The following is a 19,543-nucleotide window of genomic DNA, read 5'->3' on the forward strand; positions in this document are numbered from 1 at the left end:
ATTTCTTAAACATAGTAGAAAGCATAGGGATCAACAGTTAAAGAGAAAGATAACAGCAATATGTTGAAGAAGTAACTCTCATAAAATTATATCATATGAATGTACCACCAACTTCTACTTCTGACATTAAGAGGATCATACATTCTCTCAAGAATACAAGCTCTTCTGGTTCTTATGGTGTCTCCAATACAGTACTAAAGATTTGTTCCCATATAATAAGTACACATATAATAAGTACAGTATTGTCCAAAATACGTAATACTCAAGACATTTTTCCAGAGAGACTAAAATATGCCATTGTTAAACGCCTCTTTAAGAAAGGTGATTCGAGAGATGTCGGTAACTACCAACCTATTTCACTACCGACATCATTTTCCAAAACTTTTGAGGAGGCGATGTATTATAGAATAGTATCTCACCTTGGCAACAATATCATCCTCAGCAAATCACAGTTTGGGTTTCAGAAGAGTTGCTCGACTGAGAATGCCATCTACATGCTCACACACCAGATTTACAAGCATTAAATAAGTAATAGCACCAGTAGGTATTTTCTGTGACCTATCCAAGGTATTTGATTGTGCAAATCATATACTTGTAGATAAATCAAAGTTAATGGGATTAACAACCAATGGATCGTATCATATCTAACCAAAAGAATGCAGAAAGTTGTGCTTGGTAGTAATTCAACCAACAGAATACAGGGAGATAATTCTGACTGGGGAGAAACCGCGTGTGTAATTCCCCAGTGCTCAATCTTGAGTCCACTACTGTTTCTCATATACGAGGGTTGGAACTTTAATAGTGGCGACTATTTATTTACAGCTTGTACAAAATAGTTGTGTGTTTCAAAGTTTTACTGGCCTTCAAAGTAGTCACCAGCATTGTGTATAACCCATCGCGAGCAATGTGGAAGTAGTAGGATACTCTTAGCAGTGCCAGTTGTGTTGACAGTTTGACCAACGCGGTCTATTGCCCGACGAATTTGTAGCAGTTCTGAAGCGAGTGCAGTGAAGTGTTTCCTTCAGTTTACAGATAGAGTTGAACTCACACCGGCTAAGTTAGGGGAATGCATTAGGTAGTATAGCACTTAGCAGCCCCATCACTCAAACAAATCAGTAACTGTACATGCTGGAGCATTGTCCTGCAAGATGATGATTAGGTCCTGCAGAAAGTGTCATCACTTCTGTCTCTATGCTGTTCAGTTTTGGAACTCAACCTACAACCATCTTAGAGGCAGAAGTGATGACACTTTTTGCAGGACCTAATCATCATCTTGCAGGACGGTGCTCAAGCATGTACTGTGCAAGCTGTTACTGATTTGTTTGACTGATGGGTCTGCTATACTACCTACTGCACTCTACTGACTTAAGTCCTCGAGAGTTCAACTCAATTTCTAAACTGAAAGAAACACTTCATGGCATTTGCTGCAGAACTGCCACAAATTCATCAGGCAATAGACTGTGCCACTCGAACTGTCAACACAAGTGGCACTGCTAAGAGTAGCCTACGGCTTCCACATTGCTGGCAATGGGTTATAAACAATGCTGGTGACTACTTTGAAGGTCAGTAAAACTTTGAAACACGTGTCTATTTTGTACGAGCTATAAATAAATAGTTGCCACTATTAAAATCCCAAGCCTCGTATGTAAATGATCTACTGTCTAATGTACAACAAGCAGAATTAGTTCTTTTTGCAGATGACACCAGTATTGTAATCACTCCCAGCATACATATAGAAATGGTGAATGAAGTTCTCAAAAATGGTTTCCTGCGAATGGTCTCACCTTGAATTTCACAGACACATCATATTCAGTTCTGCACCCCAAGGGTTACTGCACCAGTATACGTGTAACACGTGATGATGAAATAATACATAGGGTGGAAACTTCAAAATTCTTAGGTGTCCATATTGATGTGAATTTAAATTGGAAAAAATGCATTTTGGAACTCCTAAAACAACTTAGTTCAGCCCTATTTCCATCTACAATCATAGCAAATTTTGGGGAGAGGGAAATCAATGTTGTCGTTGTTGTCTTCAGTCCTGAGGCTGGTTTGATGCAGCTTTCCATGATACTCTATCTTGTGCTAGCTTCTTCATCTCCCAGTACCGATTGCAACCTACATCCTTCTGAATCTGTTTAGTGTATTCATCTCTTGGTCTCCCTCTAAGATTTTTACCCTCCATACTGCCCTCCAGTACTAAATTGGTGATCCCTCGATGCCTCATAACATGTCCTGCCAACTGATCCCTTCTTCTAGTCAAGTTGTGTCAAAACTCCTTCTCCCCAATTCTATTCAGTACCTCCCCATTAGTTATGTGATCTACCCATCTAATCTTCAGCATTCTTCTGTAGCATCACACTTCGAAAGCTTCTATTCTCTTCTTGTCGTGAAATCAATAAGTTGATATATTCTGGTTATTTTCATTATTCAATAATGTCATGTGGAGTAATGTTCTGGGGTAGCTCATCTTTAAGAAAGAAGGTCTTCATTGCCCAAAAACATGCTGCAAGAATAATATGTGGTGCTCGCACACTATCATCTTGTAGACATCTGTTTAAGGAGTTGGGCATTCTGACTACTGCTTCACAGTATATTTATTCTCTCATGAAGGTTTGTTATAAATAATCCACTACAGTTCAAAAGTATTAATGAGGTACATAATTACAATACTAGAAGAAAAAATGGCATGCATTACTCAACATCAAGGTTGTCTTTAGCATGCCATGAAGGGTCACACAGTGCTGCAAAAAAATTTTTTTGACCTCTTACCCAGTGATATAAAATGTCTGACGGACAGCAAGGTAAAATTTGAAAATAAATTGGAAAAATTTCCTCCTTGACAACTCTTATTCTGTAGAATAATTTCTGTGTTTGTAATGTGTAAAAGTGGTGGGTAGGAACTGCTAACTCAATCTGTATATATTCTTTCTTTCTTTTTTTTTTCTTTTTCTTTTTTTTTTTTTTTTTTTTTTTGGGCGGAGTGGGGGTTGAGGGGGGGATAATTACATGGTGATGTTTAGAGTACATATAGATGTACAAATTAATATGTAAAATTACTCGTTCCATGTCATGACAATTTATTGTGCAAAACAATCCATGGAACACGAAAGTAACTACCTTACTTACCCACCTGGCCTTAATGTACGTCAATTTCTTCCGTCTCGGCATTTCCTCACTGCAACTACCCTTTGATTCATCCCATTTTAGTTTTTTACATCTTTCATTGTCTTACCAGTCTGTTTTTCACTCCCTCCCCCCCCCCCCCCCCCCTTCCACCAACTCTGTTACGTACAATGCACTTAGCTTTTCACTCTTATTGACTCATGCATGACACTCTTAACTCATACATGATGTTTAAGCAGTAATCTCTGTCTGAATATTACCCTGTCTTCACCTTTAAGTCCTCAGGTTTTCAAACCTCATCCGATGAAGTCCCCGATAGTCAGTCTTTCTTTCTCACCCTGTATGGTAAGTCTGCCCTGACACACAGTTCTGGACGACTTTCCTGAAATTTACCCCTTTTCCTTCACCCCTCTTCCTTCCTCTTCAACCCTTCTGCCTGAAGGAGGAGCCACTGACTCTGTAAGCTTGTCAATTACAACTGTCTTTTATGTGTGTTTTGCTGCTGCTTGGTGAGTACAAAATATTGTTTGGTTCATGTGTTAGTAGTCAGTGCAAACACAGTGGGCAATATTTTTCCGTGTCAAGTGTTAAATTTTTTTCGATATTCTGCATATTTCACATAACTTGGATTTCTAGTGTAAAATATGCATTTTGGCAACACTGTTTCCAGTGTTCTTCTCTTCTGTTTATAACAAAGGAATGACTACCATTCTGCATAGAGTTTTGAGTTCAGTTTAACTTTTTGTTAGATACAATTTCAGTGAGGAAATGCAGTAGTGGAAATGTGAGGCGAAAAAAGATACAAGAAGGTGGTCTTTAAGAAAAGTGAAAAACACTTCACAGTTGTTGGAAATCTGGCAGAGGTATTACAGAAATATCTTGGTTCTCAAGTAACGGTATTACCATCACATCCATTGTGCAGGAGTTGCTACACTCACTACAAGAAGAAATTTTGTGACAACCCACCAGAAGGATCATCACCTGAATGTGAAACTGAAGAAGACCGTAAAGATGTTTATATTCCTGGGCGTGAAGTATTTGATGCATCGAATGTTATCGTTTCTGCTGTGGCCTACTATATCCCCCGTAAATGTACAGGAAAAGGAAGAAGCACAAGGGGAAAAAAAACAGTATGTGAAAAGAAAAGTGGAAGAAATTGAAATAAGGTTTACACACGCAGCATCTTCAAAATTTTGTTAAGTGTATAATATAGATGCACTTGGTGCAGAACCTGAAGATAGTGATATATGCCCAAAATGTGACGTGTAGTTTCAAAACCTATATACTGCTGTCTTAGCAGCCACCTAGTCTGAGAAGATACAGTTACTGACTCTGATATCAGGTAGCTATTCTAAGTAGCAAATACATAAATACATACCAACTCTCTCATCATTTGGTTTCAAAAGCTCGTAAAAATATGAGAGAGGCATTTCGATGTGCCCAGATTCTTACTGTGGGCATCCATTGCAAGATGATATGCTTACTATTGCTCTGTAATATTAACTAAATGATGACAAAAATTGCAGCTGGCAAAGTACTAACCAGATGGTTGATATCTCTGTTAGAGAAAATGGTGAAAAGGGTAAAATGATATATGAAAAGGCCAATAAAAGAAGCAATCTCATAATGAAAAAGGAGAATCCTAATTTAAAAATTGATGCATTGTGAGAGGGAGGATAGCTGAAAAAGACAGGTAAGTGAGAAAAGTTTGTTACAGAGGTTAAACATTGGATCATGAATGTAATAGCTCACCATCATATCCAGAGGATTCAGAGGCAGGTCATAGCAGAAGTAAAATCAGCCTTATCTCAGAATACAGACACATTAGTTCATTTCGACTGTGCGGAGAACTGTTCTGTCCCTTTGCAGAACGAAATTCAAAGCTACCACTGGCACACATCACAGGTATTGATATTCACAGGGGTTGCTCACTGCCTCGGAGCATCACATTGTTTTGCTATTGACAATGGTGATCCCATTCACGACAGTGCATGTGCATGCTATGCTGTCGCCATGATAATTATGTCATAGCATCTAGAGGGCATGCATTTCCTATCATGTGTATGTAAATGATGGTGAAGCTTCTCATTTCAAAAATCGCTTTCAGCTTTGAGCTTGGTCAACACTTCAGTACAGGAATAAAGCTGCAAACCAAAAAAAGGGGGGGGGGGGTTGATTTTGGACACTGGGGCGAATTTGGACAGTGTGGCTTATTTGCTCTTTGCCACTGCATAGAAACAAAGAGTTATAAAAGTCCGTGCGCCAGTTATTTTAAACGCAAGATTGCATTTATCGCTTTCCACAACTTTTATTTTGCATCATTTGTTTCCCTAGGTGAGTAATTGACAAACAGTCTCAATGTTAAAAATCCATGCATTATCATAAAGTGGAAACTTTCTATTGTTGCGCCGAGCAGGAAGTTATTGTAGCCGTAATTGTTGATGTGCTCAGTAGCTAACAGCATTGAGACAATTTATGTAAAAGTTTGTTGAGTTTCTTGTGTAAAGTTATGAAATAACAATCGTTTTTGTGAAACTGTGTACTGTGTGAGATGATTTCGGACAATGCCAAGAACGTATAAGAGCAGGAGAGGTGCTACAGTAGGGTGTAATTATGACACAGAACTTTTAGATAGAGCTGTTCTTGATATTCAGAGTGGTAAATTATCGCACAGAAAAGCGTATGATATGTATGGTATACCTAAATCAACCCTACAAAATAAAGTGCAGAAAGCACATTTAAAAAAAATGGGAGTACAGCCAGTGCTAAATAAAGAAGAAGAATAAATGTTGGAGCGAGGTATCTTGAGGGCTGCACATTGGGGATTTCCCTTCACTAAACTGGATATTAGATATCTAGTTAAAGGCTACCTTGATAAATCTAGCTCAAAAGAGAAGAAATTTCGTAATAATTTGCCAGGGGAAGAATGGGTGTATTTATTCCTCAAATGACAGCCAGAAGATCTTTGTTCGCTTAAGCAAAAATATTAAACAAGCTCGTACGGACCTTATCTGTAATATATCAAATTCATTATATCATTCCATATCATTTATTCATAACAAAGGGCTACCTTAAAATGTGTAAACTGTCACCAAAATCATATAAAAAGCACATAGAATTAATTAAAAAACAAGGCAGTAACTGTCCGAATTTGCCCTCTATATACTGTAACTTCGGACAGAGATTTAAAAAACACATGTGTCCGAAATCACCCCAATCCATGGACTTCGGACACTTTATTTAACTGCCTCAAATAAATCTACCTACACACACACTTTCTGGTTCTGGGATATTGTATTCGTTATACATATACCCTACCATTTCCGTGTGTGTGTGTGTGTGTGTGTGTGTGTGTGTGTGTGTGTGTGTGTTTTCCCCACAACAGAACATGGAAATAGTGCATGTGATGGGGTAGGAGGTCTCTGTAATCTCCAACATAAAGCTGTTGATGCTGTAAGAGATGCTACTGGGTTTGTACACACTGTATCAACATTAGTCACAAATGTGACACTCTTAATTCTAAATGAAATTACATTAGGGGAATTCCATTTAAAAAAGAGTTTTCTGCTATGAAGCCTGTGGTAGGAATTCAATCAAGTCACTGCCGGTTTGCATCCCAGAGTGGCACATACATTGCAAGAATAGTTCTCCATGAAGTGCAGCTTGTTACTGTCTGGGAAATGCAGAGACTACAGTATACATAAGATTTTGTAGTGAGCCACTTCATTTCTTGTGTGTATCACAATCAGTGGTGGTTGGGACAGATAATAAAGTGTCTCTCATGAGCTGCAAAATATAACCATCTCCTTTATGACCCCTCATGGCCGTGCTAATGCTTTTAGAAGGCAATCGTCAAAAGATCAGTGTGAAGCTTCCATTTCCCAAGTACTGCTTTTGTTAGATCATCGTGGTCCGTGTACAAATTCAGCTCGGCTATAAAAGTTCAGTGAGAAGCACATAAAAAAAATGAACTCTTTCAACAGTACAGTGTTGATTGTTACATTGTAGTCACTTATAATTAATGAAAAGTCATGAAGTAGTAAAAGCATGACAGAAGACAATAAAAATTTGGTGAACAATATCACAAAAAGAAAAATGGGTATAAATATTCTATATCTCATTTTCGTTTTAAAATGCTTTTGAACAAAATTATGAATTGTTTTCCCACTCACTTATAATGTTATAAATTAATTATTTCGATACAGAAATACCATTTTTGCATGACATTTACTTAAAATCAGTGATCAGTTTAAATAGTTAAGTGTCCATGATTTTTTGACCTTGAGAGGAGAGTTAGGTCTATCTTAAAAATTGTCGCATATTTTGAACAGACAAGTATTGCCTACTCTGGGTGTACATTCCCTAAGTGCAGTGACCAGCTAATGTATCATGAAATTTTAGAACATGTAGGATGAGGGTTTTGGTGAAAATAATTTCTAAATAACCAAAAAATTTCTGATTCTTTTATGTTTATGTACAAATATTTTGACAGTTTGAGAATTTCATGCGTTAGTGTCATAGCTTACTATTAGCAGTCCTTCCATTTATCATTTTTTCCAAGACAGTTAACATCCTGTGATTATTCATATTTTCAAAACATAATTTTGAAATTCATAAAAAGTTACCAGTTTTCACATTTATTTTTCCAAAAAAATGAAAAAGCTCAGTGTATGTGTATTAGCTATGTTTTATAGTATTGGGAGCAAATTATTTATTAAGAATAAATTCAGATGTCTATCACTTTTGGTTTCTTTATTACAATTTTTCAATTTCCCCTTTTGTTCTGGCATTTTCATAACTACTCTCATTTAGAGAGGTCTGCAGCATTATAACAAATCATCATAAAATCAAAATATTGGAGTTTTTGAGAGGTATCATGTGGAATTTCAAGATATATTTTTTCAGCAAACTCTGAAATAGTGATGTGACACATTCACTCTTGACCTGTATGACTTGAGATGAAATCGCTCAGTAGTGTCATCATTATTGCCTCTAGAGCATGGAGTTGTGGATTTGATTCCTGGATGGGTCAGAGATTTTATTTGCTCTAGGCTAGGGGTTTGTGTTGTCCTAATATTTTCATCTCGTCCCCCAGTTGCCAAAGTGACATAGAGAAAGGCTTGCACAAGTCAGCTGAACTGTCGCAGATTGGTTGTCTTGGGCGATAATGCCATACGATCATTTCATTTTCATTATATAATTGTAGAAGAGGAGCAGATATAGCCAAAATGTCAAGAATGTTTAGCTGTTTCTAGGGAAATTGTAACAGCTGGGCTTTCTATTTAGCAAAAAACGACATTACTTGGGTAATAGACCAGATGTCTGGTTTAAAAATGTCAGGTTCTTCAACAGGCATAGGAGACTCTCAAAATCCAGACATCTCAGCTAACTTCAGTACTTTTGAAATTTAGTTGTCAACATAGGGCATTGAGTTAGGACTGCAAGAAAGTATAAAGATGACCAAGATGGTGATAATTAGGTACAGTATACAAGAAGAGTGGTGCAGAATTCCTATATTATTAACATCAGGTAACAGACACTTTTAAGCAAAATGTAGGGCTCTCCCACGTTACCAGATTTCAATTCTCCAATGGATAAACCTTGAGAGGGATGGTCATATTATTAATGGGGTGCCAGACAGTGGTTCAGATCACATCTGTGATTATGCAGCCAAGTGTTTCAGCTTACGTATGACTGGAAATTATAGTCACATTATTATAAAGATTGTTGCTCTTTGATATACTGGTGTGAAACAAGCTGTGGATCAATCATTCCAGTAACTTTTTACACAGAGACAGAAGACTCATTCATGAGCACACGGGTGTGTCTAATAAGAAGTATGAAAATTTAATATAAATATAGATGAGTGGAAGAATAAACATAATTTCAGCACGTTTTCTAAATGTATCATGTCATCACATTGACAATTGTGAAAGTTAAATGAGAACTGTATGGTGGTAGGAGAGCAGGTAGGCTACTACAAACAGCATAGTAAACGCATTATTGTGGCCAAGATAGACATGAAGCCCACACCTACTACAATAGTACAGGTTTATTTGCCAACTAGCTCTGCAGATGATGAAGAAATTGATGAAATGTATGCTGAGATAAAAGAAATTATTCAGGTAGTGAAGGGAGACGAAAATTTAATAGTCATGGGTGACTGGAATTTGAGAGTAGGAAAAGGGAGAGAAGGAAACACAGTAGGTGAATATGGATTGGGGGTAAGCAATGAAAGAGGAAGCCATCTGGTAGAATTTTGCACAGAGCATAACTTAATCATAGCTAACACCTGGTTCAAGAATCATAAAAGAAGGTTGTTACACATTGAAGATCCTGGAAATACTAGAAGGTATCAAATAGATTATGTAATGGTAAGACAGAGATTTAGGAACCAGGTATTAAATTGTAAGACATTCCCAGGGGCAGATGTGGACTCTAACCACAATCTATTAAAACTGAAGAAACTGCAAAAATGTGGGAAATTAAGGAGATGGGACCTGGATAAACTGAAAGAACCAGAGGTTGTACAGAGTTTCAGGGAGAGCATAAGGGAACAATTGACAGGAATAGGGGAAAGAAATACAGTAGAAGAAGAATGGGTAGCTCTGAGGGATGAAGTAGTGAAGGCAGCAGAGGATAAAGTAGGTAAAAAGACGAGGGCTGCTAGAAATCCTTGGGTAACAGAAGAAATATTGAATTTAATTGATGAAAGGAGAAAATATAAAAATGCAGTAAATGAAGCAGGCAAAAAGGAATACAAACGTCTCAAAAATGAGATTGACAGGAAGTGCAAAATGGCTAAGCAGGGATAGCTAGAGGACAAATGTAAGGATGTAGAGGCTTATCTCACTAGGGGTGAGATAGATACTGCTTACAGGAAAGTTAAACAGACCTTTGGAGATAAGAGAACCACTAGTATGAATATCAAGAGCTCAGATGGAAACCCAGTTCTAAGCAAAGAAGGGAAAGCAGAAAGGTGGAAGGAGTATATAGAGGGCCTATACAAGCGCGACGTACTTGAGGACAATATTCTGGTAATGGAAGAGAATGTAGATGAAGATGAAATGAGAGATACAATGCTGCGTGAAGAGTTTGACAGAGCACTGAAAGCCCTGAGTCGAAACAAGACCCCGGGAGTCGACAACATTCCATTAGAACTACTGACAGCCATGGGAGAGCCAGTCCTGACAAAACTCTACCATCTGGTGAGCAAGACGTATGAGACAGGCTAAATACACTCAGACTTGAAGAAGAATATAATATTTCCAGTCCCAAAGAAAGCAGGAGTTGACAGATGTGAAAATTACTGAACGATCAGTTTAGTAAGCCACAGCTGCAAAATACTAATGCGAATTCTTTACAGACGAATGGAAAAACTACTAGAAGCCGACCTGGGGGAAGATCAGTTTGGATTCCGTAGAAATACTGGAACACGTGATGCAATACTGACCCTACGACTTATCTTAGAAGAAAGATTAAGGAAAGGCAAACCTATGTTTCTAGTATTTGTAGACTTACATAAAGCTTTTGACATTGTTGATTGGAATCTCTCTTTCAAATTCTGAAGGTGGCAGGGGTAAAATACATGGAGCGAAAGGCTATTTACAATTTGTACAGAAACCAAATGGCAGTTGTAAGAGTCGAGGGGCATGAAAGGGAAGCAGTGGTTGCGAAGGGAGTGAGACAGGATTGTAGCATCTCCCCGATGTTGTTCAATCTGTATATTGCGCAAGCAGTAAAGGAAACAAAAGAAAAATTCGGAGTAAGTATTAAAATCCATGGAGAAGAAATAAAAACTTTGAGGCTCGGCGATGATATTGTAATTCTGTCAGACGGCAAAGGACTTGGAAGAGCAGTTGAATGGAATGGACAGTGTATTGAAAGGAGGATATAAGATGAACATTAACAGAAGCAAAACAAGGATAATGGAATGTAGTCGAATTAAGTCGGGTGATGCTGAGGGAATTAGATTAGGAAATGAGACACTTAAAGTAGTAAAGGAGTTTTGCTATTTGGGGGGCAAAATAACTGATGATGGTCGAAGTAGAGAGGATATAAAATGTAGACTGGCAATGGCAAGGAAACGTTTCTGAAGAAGAGAAATTTGTTAACATCGAGTATAGATTTAAGTGTCAGGAAGTCGTTTCTGAAAGTATTTGTATGGAGTGTAGCCATGTATGGAAGTGAAACATGGACAATAAATAGTTTGGACAAGAAGTGAATAGAAGCTTTTGAAATGTGGGGCTACAGAAGAATGCTGAATATTAGATGGGTAGATCACATAACTAGTGAGGAGGTATTGAATAGAATTTGGGATAAGAGGAGTTTGTGACACAACTTGACAAGAAGAAGGGACCGGTTGGTAGGACATGTTCTGAGGCATCAGGGGATGACAAATTTAACATTGGAGGGCAGTGTGGAGGCTAAAAATCATAGAGGGAGACCAAGAGATGAATACACTAAGCAGATTCAGAAGGATGTAGGTTGCAGTAAGTACTGGGAGATGAAGCAGCTTGCACAGGATTGAGTAGCAGTCTCAGGACTGAAGACCACAACAACATGGTGGTAGCTAACATATTATTGAAGAATTAGTAAAAGAAGAGAGTAAGTTGTTATGTGTGTATGGAAAAAAGAGATTGAAGCCCGAAGTCTTAATTCAGGATGTACTGTGTTGAACACCTAATTTTACACTGTCCACAGTAATGGAAATTAAAAAAAAGAAGCAGGCCAGCAGTGCTGACAACATATTTTGTACCAACAGTACATAATTTAAATTCTATCACACAGAATATTCATAAGATTCTCTAGAATTTAATAGGGAATAATTTTAGGGAGTTTGATACTGATAATCTGTTAAACAGTGCATATGGAACACTAACAGTGTTGACCATGAACAGTTACAACCACAACCTCATAAAGATTAAAAACATGGTTTGTCAATGATAAGTTTTCATATCCAACAGCATACAGTGATTTGGATGTAGAAAGTATTTATAAATGGTTTGCCTAGCCATGTAATTATTAACGAAACCCACTGTTCACTTGGGTTTAAATATTAAAAGAACACAAGACACAACAGGACCATTTAGCCAGAATATTTAGGTATAATTTGCAGGTAGAAGTATGGCAAGAGATTAACCAAGCAGATATGAGAGATACGAATTTTTAACTCCCTTTTTAATTACATTTGTACAGCAGTATCTATTGTGTCATCGATTAAGACAGTCACTAAAATTTAATAGAAACATTATTAAAGGCTGTATAATCGATTAAATTTAGAATCTTCTGCCAGGAAGATAGAGCTCCATTTCTAAAGACTGGCTCTAATCAAAAAATGAAACACCTATTCATACAATCCTCCAAAAAAAAATTGCACTGAACACAATAAGTATTACACAAATAACTAACTGAAACTAGTCAACTATAAGCATAGCGAAGAAACAGCTAAAGCAGTAACACAGAATAGATTTATTTCCTAGATGACAACTGTGTCAAGTTACCAAATTGGAAGTTTGTCACTAAATGCCAAGACCTCTTCCTAACAATGACAGGGGATGTAGAAATTGGCAATACATAATCATTATTTTCGCTCATCGACCCTATAGTCATGACCAATTTCAAACAATAGAAAGTTCAGGTTGGAATATCAACAATATTATGAAAAGTATTGACGGCAACTCACCGTAAAGATAATGCATTGAGTTGCAGACAGTCACAACAAAAGACTGCTACACGCTGAGCTTTCAGCCAAAGCCTTTGTCATAAAAAGAAAAAGAAAACATACACACATTCACAAAAGCGAGCACACCTCACATACATAACGGCTCACTTGGCTGCAGCAAATGGAGACAGCATTCGTGTATCCAATAATGACTGGATCATATTGCCGACTGGATCATATTGCCAATGTGGTTTACTGAGTCACCTGTACCTTCATGCCAAAGTGTTACAGACAGCTCCATGTAGCGGCAAGTAGCACTCTGCAATCAGAGACAGGAGTGCTTATGCATGAAGGTTGAAGTGCATACCAGCTACTGAGAGCCTTGTAGACTTTTGAGTGGTAAAGTAGAACGTCATCAGGAGATTAACGTGAACAGGAAGAAATCTGGTTGTAATTCATTCCAGAAAAATCATTGACTACAGTGGTGTACATCACAATAATCTCAAAGAGCATTGAGATATGTCCCATTAAAGTTATAACAAGGAATGCTTATTCATGCGAATAAAGCAAGCATTGCCCAGAGCACAGCAGAGTAATTCTTCTAGATTGCCACCAATACCCCCCCCCCCCCTTCCCCCCAGAAGCCACCTTTCTTCTGCTATCAAGCAGCTGCAAAGGGTATTGGTTGGAACTTCTCTTGTATTGGCAACAAAGGTTGTAGCTGCCCTTTATCTACACGGAACAGGACACGGTATTGTCTGTGGCATGTTATGTTTCAGTGGCTGGCAGCCTGCAGTTCACAGCCAGTCCCTCAAAACTTACCTTATGCATCCTGCAAAACTATCATTATTTTGGTCTGATACATAAGACAAAACTACCAGAGGTTTCATATGTTTTTATACAAAAATATACATTTTAAAACAACCAGTCAGCACTGGAGCCAGTAGGTTCAATGAAGTCAGTGTGCTTCACTGTTAACAATGACACCACATTTATATTTTTGGTCGCAGACTAATGTGGGACCATCAACAGCGACATGATTACAAAAGTAAACTTGGGTATTACATTTTTTAATGTTTGTCATGCAGCAAAAGAGATTTATTACAAAGAAATGTATAGAAGTGTTTCTTCTTCAGGTTGTAGTGCCATTTTCACCAACTGCAGTGCACTGTAGTTAGTCAACACTTTTATGGATGCACTTCAAATGTTGCAATAGCAATACAGGTATAATGAAAAGGATAGTTTCTGCTTACTATACAGAGGAGATGCTGAGGCACAACAAAAAGATTGTCAGAATGTTAGCTTTTGGCCGTCAAGACCTTTGTCAAAAACAAGCAAAAAAAACACACACACACAAACACACACACCTCCCAAAGTCCCACCATACGACCACAGAGGAGCATGCCTCTCGCAACTCAGTACCACCCAGAACTGGAGCAACTGAATTGCATTCTCCAACAGGGTTTTGACTAACTCTTGTCGTGCCCTGAAATGAGAAATGTCCTACCTACTACCCTTTCCACCCCTCCCACAGTGGTATTCTGCCGCCCACAGAACCTGCACAATATCCTCATCCATCCCTGCACAACCCCTGCTCCCAACCCCTTGCCTCATGGCTCATATTCCTGTAATAGACCTAGATGCAAGACATTTCCCATACATCGTCCCATCACCTGCTCCAGTCCAGTTACAAACATCTTGTACATATCAAAGGCAGGGCAACCTGTGAAATAAGTCACGTGATCTACTAGCTAAGCTACAACCACTGTGCTGCATTCTATGTGGTCATGACAACAATAAGCTATCTGTCAGCATGAATGGCCACAGACAAATTTGGGCCAAGAAACAACTGGACTACCCTGTTGCTGAGTCTCTCTTGAAATATACAGAGGGCCTCTCAGAGGCCTTTACTGATTGTAATTACCCTCCCAACCTTGTACAAAAACAGATCTCTGGCTGATCATGCTGCCCAACACATCATCCTCCATTTCAATAACTGCTTCACAGCCTGCGCCATCTGGATCCTTCCCATCAACACCAGCTTTTCTGAATTGCACAGGTGGGAACTCTCCCTGCAATGCATCCTACATTCCCACAACCCTCCTGACCTCAACCTTTGTTTGTCATTATCCTTACCCATCTAGCCCCTTCCCTGTTCCCATTGTAGCACTTTACAGCCCTCTATTTCCTCAATTCCACCCAGTCCTTTACTTCTCTTCTTTTCCGCTTCCCCGCCCTATGTCTAACCTCCCAACTGCACCTAGCTGCCCAACTGTCCACCTTGCCCTGCATGCTCCCTGAGCACTTTACCATCTACCACCCCTCCCTCTTTCCGCCCCAGCCTCCTATTCCATACCACAACCGGATGACTCTTCTATAATGCACTGCTGCTACAATTTTCGTGTGATAGCCCTTCCTGAGTATTCACTGCCCCCCCTCCCGCCCAAATCAGTCTTTGACCAGTTTGATGCAGCCCACTATGGGTTTCTCTTCTGTGCCAACCTCTTCATTTCAGAGTAGCACTTGCAACCTGTTTATCTTGCATCTCCTGCGGCGGTATTACCAGCAGCCTGAAAGCAGTGGATCCCAGGGGACACAATATGCCTTCCCCCCTTAGAAAGAGGCAGCTCAAAGGCAGAGCAGCTGTCGCTGGGATGAAGCGGTCTGGGACAATTGAACCAGCAGTGGCCTTGACAGGCATTGGTGGCCCATGACAAGGCAACACTTGATCAGCGACAGTAGTCAGATGTGACAATACCGGCAGGCCAGCAAGGCATCCGATGTGGCATTGGTGCTGCTGACAGGAAAAGGCTGCCATGCCAGGGACCTGAGCATGTTCATCATGAAGGAAGGCAAGCCAGCTGCCGGAAGGCACTGACACTTGATGAGACCAGGTGCTGCTCGGGTTTGCGTTGAAACTTCCATAAGCACCCCACCACGTGCCGGAGGAGGAGGAGGAGGAGAAGTAATGAGATGGTTGTCTCAACCAAGGCAAATGTGGCAGGAGGCAGCAATGTAGGAGCAGAATAATGAAATGATAGCAAGGGGATGGGGGAGGGGAGTGCGCCAGTTACTTTGGGGTCAGTGTAGAAGGAAGCATCTCCACAGGCACCTTATTCAACACCACTGTAGCAACAAGGGTGGCTGCCAAGGAGCCTGTGGTGACAAGGCTAGATGCAGCAGGGTGCATAGTGGCAGCGGTGGCCAGAGACGCATTTGAAACCAATGTTGTTAGAAGCAGCAGACGACAGAGCAACTCTGCAGGTGTTTGCTCAAACACCACTGCAGTGACAAGGGTGGCTGCAAAGGAGCTGGTGGTGGCAAGGAACACAGCAGTGGGATGTCAATTAATGTGCCCAAGGTAGCTAGAATAAATAAACCTCATGTATTCTTAAAACTGAATACAACAAAAGTCATTTGGACGTGAATCTGCACTGATGTAGCACTGGAAACTTCTTAAAAGGGCAATGTCAGTGCATCCCTATCAGTGAGGAACAGTAGAGCTCGACAATAGTCCAGGAGACACATTCTGGTGAGGTTAAAGCTCGTAAATAGTTGGAGGTAACGTGGTTGCCATAGAGAGATGGGCACCATCACACAGACCACACATGTGTTATCCAGGAGTGATGGCAAGTTGTGCACTGATGGGCCATGGGTGCAGCTATTGTCAGCACCAGTGTGGAGAATTCGCACAAGGTGCAGGTTGTACTGGCACATGTATAACATGCAAATTGGTTCTTTCCTTTCATGTGTAACAGTATATTTTGCTTCCAAGAAAATTATTTTTGTTAAGACTGCATTGTATTTTGAACACTCTTTTGTAAGTAATCTAGACATAAAGTGAATTAGTTTAGTATGAACTCCAGTAGTTTTGTTTACACTGCTGCAGAGCAACAGAGTAAAGGAGGAGGAAAGTAACTTCCGCATGATGTTTTTTTGCCAAGTAATATAACTTGATGCTACTCGGAACATACATAGAAAGAACTGCTACAGTATAATGCAGAGTGTAACTGAAAGAAATATACAGAAATGACACTTTTATTCAAAGACAATAATTACTCTGAATTTCCCATGATTCATGATGGACTACTGGAAAATATGAACAGTGGGAGATGGTGCTTAATAGGGTTGTGTTTGATCTCATGGGCGACAATGCTAGATGGACCATCATATGGTGACAGGTCGGAACACACAATGCATCCAGGAAATTGTCGAACATGATTGCTTTGGTGGTCCAGATGTTTTGGTGTGAGGAGGCATAATGTTGCTTGGGGTTAAAGACTTACTAATCTTGGAACACAGTACCCTCGCCAGCCAACATTTTTGTGACCCTGTACTCCTTCCCCATGCATGTCTTTTCATGAGTACATTCATCCCTGGCTTTATCTTTATGGCATTGAACTGCACAGAGTGCAGGTGGTGGAGCTCTTGGAATGAGAGAATATTATGCGAATGGACTGGCCTACCTATTCCCTCAACTTAAATCCCATGAAGCACATGTGGGGTGCATTGAGTGACATATTCCAGTAGTTCTCAACTGCTCTGGTAGAAAAAAACCTCAAGAAATCTTTACCAACCTTGTGATTGGTATGGGAGTACACTTCAGAACATGTATTGCCATCTGTGGTGATCACACACCATATTATGAACCATGTCTTGCCTTTTGTGTATATGGGGCCACCATCATGAATTGCGGTGACTGCAGTGTAATTATTGCCTTTGTATAAAATGGTAATCTCTGTTCATATTGTTGCATATTTCTTTGTTATCTTCTGCGTTACACTATAGCAGTTCTTTCTATGTATCACCCTTAAAGTTACTTTCAACTGTGTATTTTTCTGAATGCTCTTCTAACTGTTGAGAGATAAAGAAAACACTCTCATAGTGAAATACTTTTTTTCATGGTAAAGTGCTTCTTAATTAATTATCTGAAAATCCAATAATCTCACAGTTGAGCAATGTTATGTGTCAGTAAAAGGAAGGTGGGAAGAATAGGGTTTAACATCTTGTCAGTGACAAGATGATCAGAGATGGAATACAAGCTCAAATTGGGCAAGGATGAGAAGGAACTAAACTGTGCACTTCCAAAAACACCATCCTGGAATATGCCTTAAGCAATTTTGGGAAATCGCAGTAAATGTAAATCTGCATTGCTGGATTTGATCCACCTTTCTCTCAAATATGAGTCCTGTGTCTTACCACAGTGGTATCTCACTTGCTTGTGTGTCAGTAAAGGCTGTCTACCCTCATTACAATCTCAAGTTAGTTAACTAGAAAGAATAGGCAAAAGAAATATGTAGGTAGTAATTTTTATTGTAGCAGCAAAACTTTTTCAACTGTCTATTTTCTCATAGTGATAAGTCTTGACAAGATGTTACAGAAGTTTGGAAAAGAGGATATAGTAAGAGAGAAAGATAACAAGTGAAATTAAAAAAGAAAAAGTGATCTAAAAGACCTTTTGTGTTATGTAGACAATTTGTTTTCTCTGCCATTTTTTTCCCTCTCTTTCCTTTTCAACTTATTACACAAACCCGATTCATCTCGCCATGTGTCTTAACACTCTAACAAAGGGAGTTGATTATGATACTGGACCCATATTCATGTGGTCTGGGATTCATTTCCTGGTCTGGCAATACAGGTTTCAGTTTTCTGTGGTTTCTGTGAACCACATGAAGCATATGCTAGGATGGTTCCCGTGAAAATAACACACTGTTTTTTTCCCAACCTTCTCCACACGGAGTTTGTGCTCAGTCTCTAATGACCACCTCATCAGCATGACATTAAACATAAAGCAGCCTTTTTTAATCCTCCTTTTTCCACACTCTGTGTATCAGCTAATCTTTTGTTTGCTTTATACACTAGATTTCTACTACAGTCCCTCAATTGTTACTCCACTACCCCTTTTGAAACTGAATGTATTTTCCAATACGTATAATTGGAAATGGCTTCTGAACTGGCACATTTTTGCTCATTAAGTTAAGATTGAAATAACATTCTGTTTTTCTTAAAGTGGCTTTGTGTGTCATTATACAACCATCTGACGTAATGGAAGCATTTTCCTATTTTGCAGTCATTCTTTCATTTTGATGTTTATCTATACAGTTATACGTATTTACTGAACCTACCCAAGAATTACCCACTATCTTGTAACTACAATACATTGAGGTGACAAAAGTTGTGGGATATCTCGTAATAGCCGGCCGGAGTGGCCGAGCAGTTCTAGGCGCTTCAGGCCAGAATCGCGCTGCTGCTACGGTCACAGGTTTGAATCCTGCCTCGGGCATGGATGTGTGTGATGTCCTTAGGTTAGGTTTAAGTAGTTTGAAGTTCCAGGGGACTGATGACCCCAGATGTTTAGTCCCATAGTACTCGGAGCCATTTGAACCATTTTTATCTCGTAATATCTTGTCTGACCTCAACTTGATTTGGCATGGACTCAACAAGTAGTTGGAAGTCCCCTGCAGAAATATTGAGCCCCACTGCCTCTATAGCTGCCCATACTTGTAAAAGTGTTGCCGATGGAGGATTTTGTGCACAAACTGACCTCTCAATTGTCTCCTATAAATGTTAGTTGAGATTCATGGTGGGCAATCTGGCCAAATCATTCACACAAATTGTCCTGGGTATTCTTCAAACCAGTTGTGAACAATTTTGGCCCAATGACAAGGCTCATTGTCATCCATAAAAATTCCATATTTGTTTGGGAACATGACATCCATGAATGGCTGCAAATGGTCCCCAAGTAGCTGAATA

General features: G+C 39.4%; 1 protein-coding gene across 2 annotated transcripts in view; it reads left to right on the forward strand.

Annotated features, from left to right (window-relative positions):
- Positions 1-19,543, forward strand: part of LOC126356473 (protein-L-isoaspartate O-methyltransferase domain-containing protein 1-like) — a 61,076-nt gene that overhangs the window by 16,528 nt on the left and 25,005 nt on the right. The window lies entirely within an intron of this gene.

Source organism: Schistocerca gregaria, chromosome 1 (genome assembly GCF_023897955.1).
Source record: "Schistocerca gregaria isolate iqSchGreg1 chromosome 1, iqSchGreg1.2, whole genome shotgun sequence".
Taxonomy (NCBI): domain Eukaryota; kingdom Metazoa; phylum Arthropoda; class Insecta; order Orthoptera; family Acrididae; genus Schistocerca; species Schistocerca gregaria.